General features: G+C 41.7%; 1 protein-coding gene across 7 annotated transcripts in view; it reads left to right on the forward strand.

The window, feature by feature from the left end:
• The window catches only part of Crebrf (CREB3 regulatory factor), an 89592-nt gene that overhangs the window by 15951 nt on the left and 60054 nt on the right, over positions 1 to 13587 (forward strand). The gene's annotated exons all lie outside the window — the stretch shown is intronic.

Below are 13587 nucleotides of genomic sequence, written 5' to 3' on the forward strand. Positions count from 1 at the left end.
CGGGGGTGGGGCGGGCGGGGCGGCCATATTAGATGGGAGGGGACGGGGGTGGGGGGTCACTGAGCGGGGCGGAGACGGGGCGAAGGGCCGAGAGCCCGGCCGGGGGCGGGCCGGGTGTCGGCTGGAGTCCCGGCGGACCCGGAAGCCACCTGGAGGAGCCCGACCCGGCTCTGCTACTCCCGAGTGGAGGTGGCTGGGAAGTACCTAGGGCAGTCTAGCCTCCCAGGGGGCGGTTCCTGGGACTAGATGGAGCTTAGTCTCTGGCTTCTGTCTCTTGCTGGGCCCTCCGCTGCTTGACAAACCCTGCCGCCAAACCCTGTAATCGCCCTCCTTTAACCCAAGAAAGCAAGTCGTTCTGCTGTTTCTGAGCGGGCTTGAGTCGTACAACTCCCTTAAGAGTGGGTATTTGGGTATCTAGCGGTCTGTTTTTGTACCAGGCCTCGGGTAGAGGCAGTCAGTCAGAGGAACTTCTGCATTTCTGGGTTTTGCAAAGAGAAAACCCACTCTGGAAAGTAGAGGGCTGGGCGGGGTTTTCTTTTTCTTTTTCTTTTTTTCTTCTTCATGTGGACGCCTTCCAAAGATCAGGCCCCTGTGCTTCTGAGTCTTAATTTGCCTCTCTTGCTCACATAAATTGGAAGCTGACATACATCAACCTCATGAGAAAACCGATCCGTGAGAAAAGTATTTAGGTTTGAAAGGTCTTTAGGACTTTTTGTCTTTCCAGTACCAGCAGGTGGGAAAGAGGATCAAGGTCTGACTTTTAAAGAGCAGAAAATAGGAGTTCTTTGTAAATCATGTGATCTCTGGTAAAATGATTGTCACTTGATTGTACTTTAAAATATTATTTTTCAGTGTTCTCTAATCTAAAATAATCGAGAGCTACATCCAAGGGGGGAATGGTGTGGATATGTAATTAGAAAATCACTTATTTGTGTTGTGATTGTTTTGGCACCATGTTAGCCTTGTTAAATGCTTATTTAAGCTTCTGTTAACGTGAGCTTATAGCCTGTGACCACATTCATATTGTCAAAGGTACCACGCTATCAATACATCTTTGGTTAAGCACTAAGGAGTAGGAACACACTGTAGATACATCATCTTCCAAGGTGCTTTTCAAGAGTTGAGCTGAAGAATAATCTTAACAGATGGTAAATTATTCATTAATTTGGGTATTAGTTTTATATGACTGATCCTCAGTTTTGTTAAAACTCTGTAAAAATATAACCTCAGATTATTTGACATGTTTAAAAAAATAAAGTATAATATTTATTTATTTGGTTTTTGGAGACAGGATTTCTTTATGTAGCCCTGACTGTCCAGGAACTCACTCTGTAGATCAGAATGGCCTTGAACTCAGAGATTTGCCTGCCTCTGCCTCCCAAGTGCCGGGATTAAAGTTGTGTGTCACCACTGCTCCACTAAGTATATTTCATCACTTAATATTGTATTGCTAAGTCACAATTTGCTAAAATGGCATAATCAGTTATAAAAGGGTATAGCTCAAGTTAAAAGCAAGAATTGTTTCACTGATACTACAATACTTATTCAAGGAAGTTTTCATTGCTTGTGTATTAATTTCTTAAGAATGGCAAATAAATAACCAGAACTTATTTTGACTAAAATTCTTTTATATGCTTAGTATACTTTGGGGTTTAAAAAATTGTAAGTAAGTTAATCAGTAAGCTTTGAGGTTTAAAGAATTGTTGTTATTGTTGTTGAGACAGGGTTTTTCACTTTGTAGGCCAGTTAGTTGTGAACTCCAGGGCCTCAAGTATTTCTTCCATGCTGGACTACAGACAAGTACCACTGACTAGCTCTGGAATTTTTAGTATAGTAAGAATAGAAAAAAGATATCCCAGGATTAATTTTGTATTCTCTATTTACTTTGTCATTCTGAATGTTGTATAACAAACTGAAAACAAACTTTGATGAAGAAAACAACTTATTTGAGTTCTAGAGCAAAAATCTGGCTTGAACTCACAGAGTTCTGTGTCTCTCTCCCTCCTGAGTGCTGGGATTTTAAAGATGTGAGCCACCACACTTGACAGAGTAGCAATTTTTAAAATAGTAAACAGAGTTCACTGTTAGCTTTTAAGCTTAATTTTTAGTCATGATCGACGATGAGATTTTTGAGGTTCGTTAGTATAGGTTTGTTTTCAGTTAGGTTTGTACCTGGCCATTTGGGGGAAGGTCTCACTGACTTTTACCACATTCAGTAATGTCTCATCCCAAGGTAAACAGTCTTGGTCATAACTTTGTTGCACTGTTTTTGTTTGGTCCTGTGAGGTGGGGTCTTTCTGTGTTGCCCAAATTGGCTTTGAAGGCCATGATCTTCCTTCCTCAGCCTCTTGTTATTGGAATCATAGGGATATGCCACAGTGCACAGTTGTTAGTTCTAAATTATCCCAGGACGGGAGTAGTTGAACTTCTTACTACATAAGATTAAATAGTAAAAATAATCTCTGTAATGACTGCTCAGCTCTGCAGTTTGTTTGGTGATGACCGATAAGAAGACAGCATAGCGAATGTGTTTTTTTTTTTTTTTCAAGAGCAAGCTGTGCCCATTGATAACCTCTGTTTGAAGATATTGGCTGAGTTTGAAGTGCTCAGGTGGTAGGGATTTGCAGAGGATGTAAATACACACTTCAGATAGTATTGGCTCAATAGCCTAATGTAAGTATCTCCTGCCTTGAAAAGTTTCACTGTGGGAACATAGAGCACCATCCTATTTTAGAATTTTATATCCATGTAGATGTTTTGAAACTGTTTAAAGTAACTATTGGTATAGTTCTGTTTGTTTTAAAGGTGCTTTTTTTTTTCTTTTTGAGACTTATGTCTTGGTATTTAGCCAGGCTAGCCTTGAACTCATTATTTTGCCCAACCTGGGCTACAACTTGTTTTGTTGCTGTTTTGTGGTGTTTGTTTTTTTGAGATAGGGTCTCATGTTGGCCAGGCCGACATCAAATTCATTAAGTGGCCAGAAATATGACCCTGAATTCTGGATCCTCCTACCTATCTTTTCCCAGTGGGGGATTATAGGCATTCACTACCATGCTGACAAGAGCCTTGTATTTTATTGATTTGTGATAATCGGATTTTTGGGGGGACAGTGGGGGTTGAGACAGTGTCTCTACATAGCCCTGGCTGTCCTGGAACACTCTATGTAGACTAGACTGGCCTTGAATTCACAGAGATCTGCTTTCTTCTGCCTCCCAATTGCTGGTGTTAAAGGCATGTGCCACCATACCACATCTGGTTTGTGATAATTGTTCATTTTTATAGCAAGGTTTCTTTTCTTGGGGGAAGAGAAGTACCAAAATTCTTTTTCAAAAAATTTGTATTGCATTTGTTTGTGTGTACAGGCACACACGTGCTACAGCATGCATATGAAGATCAGACACCAACGTCAGGAGTCAATCCTTTCCTTTCACTGTGTGGGTCCTAAGGATTAAACTCAGGTTGTCATGTTTGGTGGCAAGTGCCTTTATTCACTGAGCCGTCTTGCCGTGTCTGCAAAATGATTCTTGCTGGCTACTCTGATTCATACTTGTGGGATAAAGTAAACTAGGAGAGATGCCGAGGACTTGCGTGTTACTTCCTGACTATAGTACTGTTTTGTTCCGTCACTAGCTGTGTCCTGTCTGCTTTTCACCAAATTCATGACCTTTCCCTCCAGAATCTGTAAGCAGTTCTCTAAGATCATGTTGAGCTACCAATTCCAGTTATTCAACTTTTTCTTCCCATCTGTCTCTTTTGTGATAGTCTCAGGCTAGGCTTGCGCTCTCTGTGTAGCTGAAACTGGCTTTGAACTGATAGTCCTGCCTCCACCTCTCAGGTGCTGTGATTACACACATAAGACACCATGTCCAACTATTTTGTCCTTTCAACACCAACAGTGCTTTGATACTTTCTGTTGTGTTTTCACTTAAATATCTTTTCTTTCTTAAGATAGGGTCTAACTATGTAACCGTGCCTGGCCTTGAACTCAAAAAGGTCCAACTGCCTCCACCTCCTGAGTACTGGGATTAAAGGCTTGTGTCACAATACTTAGTCAACTAAGACTGCTGATCCTTTATTTATTCGAGACAGGGTTTTGATGTGTATCCCTGGCTGTCTTAGAACTCACTCTGTAGACCAGGCTGGCCTTAAACTCAGAGATCTGCCTGCCTGAGTGGTGGGCATGCACCACCATGCCCATCAGGCTTGCAGGTTTTACCCTTTGGGTTTCTTGGGTGTCTCCATGTACCTTCTTGAGTATAATACTGTGTCTGAGGGTTTGAGGTGCTGCTCTAAATAAACTCCTCCTTTGCTGCTGCTTGCTTTTCCTAATGGACCTCCAACCTTCTCTATCACAGACTTGCCATTCACTGAGGAATTTGAAACACTACAAGAATAACATTTTTAAAAAAGTTTTTATGGTTATAGGGGAGAACTAGGGATGTACTTCTGTTCATAAGTTTCATGTAGAGGGCCTTGAAAGCACTGCCTATGCTTGGTGAGGAACCCCATATAGTTGCCAGCACCCACAATGACAGTTCACAACTATCTGTAACTCCAGTTCCAGGAGCTTCCTACACCCTCTTCTGGCTGCTGCAGGCACTTCCTGCATGTGGAACACAGGTATACATCCAGGCAAAACACTCGTACACGTAAAAATAATAAATCTCTTTAAACTCAGAATACCTTAAAACAGCAAGACTTCTAGCATTCTATCAGTGTTGTCAAATGAGGCTGAGGGAGCCGAGGACATGGGTCAGTGGGTAAAGATGCTTACCATCAAGGTTGATAACCTGAGGTCAGTTCACTAGTGGAAAGAGAACAGACTCCTACAAGATTTCCTCTGACTTATTTGTGCATTTACACATACAAAGAAATATTATAAAAAATTTTAAAGTCAGATGGACTTTTACAATGTCACTATTGTCTGTCTCTCTCTCTCTCTCTCTCTCTCTCTCTCTCTCTCTCTCTCTCTCTCTCTCTCGTGTGTGTGTGTGTGTGTGTGTGTGTGTGTGTATGTGATTTTTTTTTGAGCCAGTGACCCCAGATGGGCAACAAACTTGTGCCATTTGTCCTCCTTCAGCCTCTCAGGTGCTAGGATTGTAGGCATGTTCTACTACATTTGGCTTCTTACCTAGTATTTTAGTTTTTCTTTTAGTCTCTGACTAGGGTCTGACCCACTCACCTCTTTGCTTCTTTCTTGATTTATAGGTACCCAGATAACTGTGATTTTGACCATAACTTATCCTCATTTCTTCTACTCTTAAAAGGTTTTACTTTTACCCTTTCATTTCATTTTGCTTTTTAATTTTTTTCTGTTGCACTTATATTTTTTACCCTTTTTTACTCTTATTTCTGTTGCATTTATTTATGAATGTGTACCTGTGTGCACATATGCAATGGTGTGCTTGTGGAGGAAACTCAGGAGTCACTTCTTTTTCTACTATGTGGGTCTGGAATAATTAAACTCAGATCATCAAGCCTGGTGGCAAGTGCCCTTATCCACTGAGCTGTCTAGCCAGCCTCCATTTTTTTAACTTTAAAATTTTTTTTGAGACTGGATCTTACTCTGTAGCCTTAGCTAGTCTTGCAGTCACTATGTAGACCACCTGTCTTCTGATTACTGGGATTAAAGAAGTATGCCACCACAACCACCTTATTTTGCTTTTTGAAACAGGATCTCATAATATAGCCCAGGTTGGTGTGAAACACTCTGTAGCCCAAACTGACCTTGAACTCCTAGCAATCCACCTGCCTGAGTCTCTTGAGTGCTGAGGTTACAGGCATGTGCCCCTATGCCCAGATAGATACCTTTTTTTTTTTTGGTTTCTCAAGACAGGGTTTCTCTGTGTAGCTTTGCGCCTTTCCTGGAACTCGCTTTGGAGACCAGGCTGGCCTCGAACTCACAGAGATCCGCCTGCCTCTGCCTCCCGAGTGCTGGGATTAAAGGCGTGCGCCACCACCGCCCAGCAATACCTTTTTAAAATCAGTATTATTAACAAATGTCACATAGGTGAAACTTAATTCAGATTCAGTATTGCCCATGCCAAAAAAAAAAAAAAAAAAAAAAGAACGAAAGAAAGAAGGAAAAAGAAGTTCACAGAATTTTGAGTTTTAATAAATACTACCATCTAGCTACTGCTGTGATTAAATCTGTAATATTCCTATCACTGTACAGTGCCTCCTTTGTGGTTAGCCCTCCTCCCTCACCACAGGTCCCAGGCATGAAATTGTCTTGTTATGGTCAGCAATGGAATTTTATATAAATGAAGTCATGCACTACATTGTCTTTTGAGTCTGATCTCTCATACTCTTGAGATAACCTGTGTATTTGGTCCTGTCAGTTATTCTGTGGCTGTACCACAGTGATTTTCTGCTCACCAGTAGGTGGTTGTTGAATTGATTCAGGTTTTAGGCTGTTGTAAATGGTGGGTGAAAACATTTTTGTACTAGTCTTTTTAGTTTTCTGAGACAGGGTTTCTCTGTGTAGCCCTGGCTGTCCTAGAACTCACTCTGTAGACTAGGCTGGCCCCAAACTCAGAGATCCTCCTGCCTCTGCCCCTCCAAGTGCTGGGATCAAAGGTGTGTGCCACTATCACCACCCAGCTGTGCTAGTCTTTTAAATAGCTTTTCTAACATTAGCCACCTTTTACTTGGCATCCCTGCAGACCTACTGAGAGAAAATTCCTGGAGTTGGCTACCTTCATAAATACACTGTGTGTAAAATCTATAGTTTGGAGCATCTGTCAGCTTAGATGCCTATGTGTGAATGGTCTGTGTAGAGAGTACAGCAAACCAGGAAGCCTAGTTTGGAGGAAGTAGTCTCACCAAGGTTCAGTGGTCATCTTCTTGGGAGTATGTACCCAGTGTGGTTAGATCTGATTTTTTTTTTACCTTGAAAAGAATGATAATAGCAATTAGAAATGTGATTGAGCTGGGCGGTGGTGGCACATGCCTTTAATCCCAGCACTCGGGAGGCAGAGGCAGGCGGATCTCTGTGAGTTCGAGGCCAGCCTGGACTACAGAGCGAGTTCCAGGAAAGGTGCAAAGCTACACAGAGAAACCCTGTCTCGAAAAACCAAAAAAGAAAGAAAAAAAAAAAAAAAAAGAAATGTGATTGAAATTTCCAAATTAAGTGCTGGCAGGTAAATTTTTAAAATGTTAAAAAACAAACAAACAAAAAAACCCTCCAAAACCAAACAACCCTTGAATGGGAGCTAAACAGAAGTGTTCTGTAGGAATTGAAATCTGGCTATGGTCCATTTTGAGATTTCTACTTTCAGACTTTGACTTCTGCTTTCAGTTTTCTTTCTTTTCCAGAAAGGGTCTCACGTGCATTAGGCCATCTTTGAACTCACGATGTAGTTGAGGCTGAACCTGGAACTCCTCCTGCCTGTATCTCCTTAGTGCTGGGATTACAGGCGTGCACTGCCATGTCTGGTTTATTTGGGTTTTATGTATGCTGTGCAAGCAGTCTGCCAGCAGAGCTACATTCCCACTGAGCTACATCTTCAGCCCAGTCTTCTGCTTTGAAATGTACTTTCTTTTGGTAGAATGCATTAGTTAGGTCATCCTCTCCCCTTTTTAAATAGCTGAGCATAATAACTTGCTTATTTTCCAAATCCAAAAGTTAACATTTTATTTATTTTATTTGCATGAGCTCATCTTGGCACATGTCTGGAGGTAAGACAACAACATGTAGGTTCTAGGGGTAGAACTCAGGTGGTGAGGTTTGGTGATAGGTGCCTTTACCTGCTGAGCCATCCTGCTGATGCCAGATCTTCAAGTTTAGAACTAACAAATTACTAAAAATAGATTTTATTCTTCTGGTTGTAGAGATATTAAGAGTATTGAGTACCTGCTTGAAGGATGATTGGGACCGGGTTCTGGTTATTCTATGCTTTTTTTCTTCTTGGCTAACTGCTGATTCTGTTCAGTGCTATGTTTTCTTGACAGTTGGAATAGTCTGTTTCACTTCTTTGGTTTATTTGGACCCTTTTAGAGATAAGTATGGCATAGATCAAACTTTCCATTTATTAGAAACTATTTTAAGTATTATAGATTCCAGTTGCCCAGAATCTGTGGTGAAGCCGGTGTAACTATAAGAAAAAGTTAGGACTTGTGCAATTGTGAAGCAGTAATAGTAGTGAAGAGGCTCTTTTCCTTTGTAATCTCCATGCTAATTCTTTGATATTACAGAAATGATTAGCTGGCAGGTTTGTGAACTGTTTTGTGAATCCCGAGCTCGTTTTGCTGATTTAGCCAGCATAATTCACAGTGACCCTCAGAAAGCTGAGACAAGAGTGGTAAATAACCTTGAATGGCCTGAGGAAATGTATTTTATTATATCTTTTGCAAACTGGGAATGCACCTGTGTCTCCTACATGCTAGCAAGTGCTCTGCTACTGAGGTATATATACCTTGAGCCCCTTTTTTAAACTTTTTGAGAGATACCTGGTTTGACTGCCTAAGCTGAACTTGAAGTTGCAGTTCTCCTTTACCCATCCCCTAGAACAGTGTTTCTTTCTCAACCTTCCTAATGCTTCGACCTTTTAATACCCCAACCATAAAATTACTCTCATTGCTACTTCATAACTAATTCTGCTACTGATATGAATCGTAATATAATATCTGATATGCAGAATATCTGCTATTCCATCCCTTTGAAAGGGCCCTTAAGACCTCTAAAGGGGTCATAACCCACATGTTGAGAACTTGTGCCCTAGAAGGTGGACTTGTAGGCCTGTGCCACCAGTCTCAGCTCTGAGTACCCCTTACTTTAATTCCAGGCAGCAGAGTTTTTGTGATAAGTTTGGCAATTAGATTTTGAACTCGGTTCGAGTTTATATCTTTATAACAGCAGAATCCCAGGAACTTGATTAAATACCAAAGAAGGAATCTGAAGAAATTGCCTGCATTTATTGATTGCCTATTTTGTATTCTGGCTATACACTTGAATCACAGAATCACAATATCCCTACAAAGTAAGAGAGCAATTCTTACATAAAAGGGCAAGTAAGTGTCTGGAATGATATTCCTAATATTTACTTAAGAAATAGAACCCTTTCCTGACATAGTGGTGCTTGTCTGTAATCACAACATTTTGGAGGCTGAAGCAGAAGGATCATTAGTTTGAGGCCAGATTGGGCTATGTAATAGTGAGGCTATGTTTCAAAAAAAGAACAGCAACAAGAAGAAAAATTATACAAAGGGGTAAGACTGGGCCAGACTGTTCTACATAGTGGGTAGAGAGACCCTGATTTAAAAAACCAAAAAGAAAAAAAAACTTTTGTGTGGTAGTTCTTAGGGTTGTCTTTGTTTGAGCTTTGCTTTGTTTTAGTTTTTAGTCCCAGAACTTACTGTGTAAGACTAACTTTCAACTTTTAGCAGTACTTCTGCCTCAGCCTCCTGAGCTTTGGGATAGGCTTTAGTCACTATTTCTAGATTTTGTTGTTGCTGTTGTTTTAGGATCTAAAAAATGTATATGTGTCTCTGTGTACATGTGTGTGCATGCCTGTGTATCATATATGTGCCATGTGCCCATACATGAGGCACATAAGATGGGATGGGAACTGCTGGAGCTGGAGTTAGAAGTGGTTGTAAGGTTTCTGACATGGATTCTGGGAACCAAACTCAGGTCCTCTATAAGAACAGATGACCACTGAACCACCTCACTGGCCCATTTTTTTTTCTGCAGATTTATTTTTACATGTGTGTGTATTTTATCTGTGTGTGGGTTTGATGAAGGACAAAAGAGGTTGTTGGATTCCCTGGAGCTGAAGTTATAGGCAATTGTGAGCCACTAAACGTGGATTCTGGAACCCAGACACAGGCCTCTGGTAGAGGCCCAGACTGATTTGTTAAGCCAGACGGTGAAACTCAGTAGTAATCTAAGATGGCTTCAAATCATCGTGCTGTTGCCTCTGCATCTGCTTCTCCCTAGTGCTGGAATGGCAAGTTTAGGCTACTATGTCTATCTTTGTGTGTGTGTGTGTGTGTGTGTGTGTGTGTGTGTGTGTGTGTGTGTGTGTGTACACACACACACGTGCGTGCACATGCTTTTTCAAGACAGGATTTCTTCGTGTAACAGCCTTGGCTGTCCTAGAGCTCACTCTGTACATCAGGTTGGCCTCGAACTCCCAGAGATCCACCTGCCTCTGCCTCCTAAGTGCTGAGATTAAAGGTGTGCGCCAATACCGTCAGGTCATTATGTCCATCATAAGCAGAGTATTAGAATCTCCTTCTCATAGAAGTCTTTCTGGGCAATAAGCTAAAACAACACTTAGCTTTTGTGTTTGAGTTGAAGAGAAGTGACTACAAATTTCACTCCATAGTTCCTCTAGCCTTGTGTCTATAACCTGTTACTGACCTTGTTCCTTAGTGTCATGCTTATGATACAGCCTGTTTCATCATTGAAGAGGTGTGAAATCCCAGACAGAAGGGCACAGTGAGTTTTGAAGAGCAGCCTGAGTCTCTGAGGACAGGAGTACTAGAGTTGGGAGGGTACCTTCAAGAGTTTCCTGATCTTGGTGCATACTCTGTATTCATTGCAGCTTGCACCAGCAAGTGTGGGGTTTCAAGCTGCTGCTCCTAATCATACCGTTTCTCTTCTTGTGTTTTATAGATTTCTGTGGAACAGTTGAGAAAACTGTTAAGGGAGATGGATTCTTTTAAACATTTGAATAAATGACATTTATGTCAGTTCAAAGCCTGGAATGAGTTGTTGTTTTTTTTTTTTTTTTTTTTTTTCTGAGACAGGGTTTCTCTATGTTAGCCCTAGCTGTCCTGGAACTCACTTTGTAGACCAGGCTGGCCTCAGACTCACAAAGATCCACCTGCTTCTTTCTGCCTCCTGAGTGCTGGGATTAAAGGTATAGACCTTTACTTATCTTATTTATATTTTAAATCGTATTCCTTTATCCTCTCCTCCCTAAACAAGAATTATTGTAGGTCTCTAAAATCAGCTCAAATTCATACAGAGTTTTCTGGGAAATAAAAAAAGAGTTCAACTTTTAATACTTTTAACTATCTGATATTAGTGTTTTTAAGACAAATTAGGAAGCTGTTGTAAGATACTTGGCACACATGGAGTGCTGTGCTTGGTAAGTAAGTATTGAATGTCAGACTTCTTTCTAATGACCTCATTGAGTACGAAGAGTGCTTTACTTCTGACTCATAGTCCCTAAGGATCTGTGGTCTTCAGAGATTTTTCATTCATTGTCAGCCAAGCTGCCCAATTCTGTCCCACAAAAAGCATTAGTTTTAGAACTATAGTGAAATAGACAAAGGAATACGATGATTAGTCTCAGAGACGTCACCGTCAGTGAAAGCAAGGAAGAAGGAAAACGTGAGCAAAAATACACAAGCCAAAGTCTCACTGTTGGAGAGCCTTAGGGGAGTGAAATTGGTTGTAAGCACCTGGAGGGTGTCAGGGAACTGGTAAGATCAATTTGATATTCATGTTTACTTAAAGTGGAAGATAGGGTTGGGAAGATTGTTTCACTTGTTATCTTGAATATTTTAGACATTACAGAAGATTTAGGGGTACGGTACGAAGGTCTGGCAGGCAAGGGAGAAGAACTTCAAAATGGGGCTTCATGCTAGGTGTAATTCTAGCATTCAACTGCCACAGGCTGAAGGATTGAGTTCAAGGCCAGCCTGAGTTTCTTTAGGGAAATAGGGCTGGGTGTGGAATCATACACCTATAGTCCCAGAGAGGCAGAGGCAGAAGGATCTCTGTGAGTTGGCCAGCCTGATCAACATAGTGAGTTCCAGGCCAGTCAGGACTACACAATGAAACCATATCTTAAAATAACAACAACAACAAAAAAGTGAAGCCTAGGCCGGGCGGTGGTGGCGCACGCCTTTAATCCCAGCACTCGGGAGGCAGAGCCAGGCGGATCTCTGTGAGTTCGAGGACAGCCTGGGCTACCAAGTGAGTCCCAGGAAAGGCGCAAAGCTACACAGAGAAACCCTGTCTCAAAAAAAAAAAAAAAAAAAAAAGAAAAAAAAAAAAAGTGAAGCCTAAGACCTAGAGAGAGGAATGTATAGGCAAATGTTAGAATGATTCAGGGTAGTGAGGTTAAAAAGGCATATTTGTGTGCAGTGTTAGGTAAGTGGTTGGTATATCTTTACTAATAATAAATCCACAGCATAAATTAATAAAATGGTTAGGGAAGAGTTGAATCTGAGATCAGTCCTCCACATCTGACTGTCAGAGAGAGATGGTTCTATTTTGGAGTAGCAACATTTGAATGGAGTTGCTGACATAGTGTCTGTGAGGTGGTAGGGTATTAGCACAGTTACCCTAGCTGAAGATAGTAGGTACATGCATGCATATTCGGAAGCTGAAGGAAATTTGGGGTTGAGTGTAGAGCGTCTATGGTGGTTGGTTTGTTGAGAGACATCATTAAGTTAATGACCTTAGGCAGATCTCTTCCTTTTCTGAAGTGTTTTTTTTTAAATTAGTGTAAAATAGATGGCAGAGGGACAATGATAAATTTGGATAATTTTGCAAAAACACTGATTCCTGTTAAATCTCTATCTTGTGCTTTGACTCTGTAAACAGCAGTACAAATATAAGGTGAATATTTTGCACATAATGATTACTAAGAGTAGCTGAGTTAGAAAAACATTCTCTGCTTCTGTCAAGAATTTTTCCATGGCCCTGTCCTCTGGAACAATTTAAATGCATAAACCCAGGCTAAAGAATGCCCCTAATGTCTTTTTTTTAATTGAGATTTTCTATTCATTTTACATACCAACCACAAATTCCCCTCTCCTCCCTCCTTCTGCCCCCTAGCCTTCCCCCTCATCGCACCCCCCATTCCCACCTCCTCTAAGGCAAGGTCTCCTATGGGGAGTCAGCAGAGTCTGGTACATTCAGCTGAGGCAGGTCCAAGCCCCTCCTCCCTGCACCAAGGCTGCGCAAGGTGTCTTACCATAGGCACTAGGCTCCAAAAAGCTGGCTCACGCATAAGGGACAGGTTCTGATCTCACTGCCTGGGGGCCCCCTAAACAGTTCAAGCTAAACAACTGTCTTGCTTATCCAGAGGGTCTAGTCCAGTACCATGGGGGCTCCTCAGCTATTGTTCCACAGTTCATGTGTTTCCATTAATTTGGCTAGTTGTCTCTATACTGCTTCCAGTCATGGTCTCGATATCTCTTACTCATAGAATCCTTCCTCTCTATCATCAATTGGACTTTTGGAGCTCCGCCTGGGACCTGGCCATGGATCTCTGCATCTGCTTCCATCAGTCTTTGCATGAGAGTTCTGTGATGACAGTTAGCCATCTGATCACCAGAGTAGGTCAGCTCAGGCACCCTTTCGACTATTGCCAGTAGTCTATGGTGGAGTCATCCTCGTGGGTTCCTGGAGACCTCCCTGTTCCCATGGTGTCTTCACTTATCATGGTATCTCTTTCCTTGCTCTCCTACTCTTCCCATTCCAGCTCGAACTTCCTGCTCCCCTAAGCTCTCATCCCCCGTCCCTTGCCCTCCATTACCCCCCTTCCCCCCTTACCCCCAGTTTGCTCATGTAGCTCTCATCCATTTCTCCATCGCTGGGCAATCCATGAGTCCTTCCTAGGG

The sequence above is a fragment of the Peromyscus leucopus genome, chromosome 8b (genome assembly GCF_004664715.2).
Source record: "Peromyscus leucopus breed LL Stock chromosome 8b, UCI_PerLeu_2.1, whole genome shotgun sequence".
Taxonomy (NCBI): domain Eukaryota; kingdom Metazoa; phylum Chordata; class Mammalia; order Rodentia; family Cricetidae; genus Peromyscus; species Peromyscus leucopus.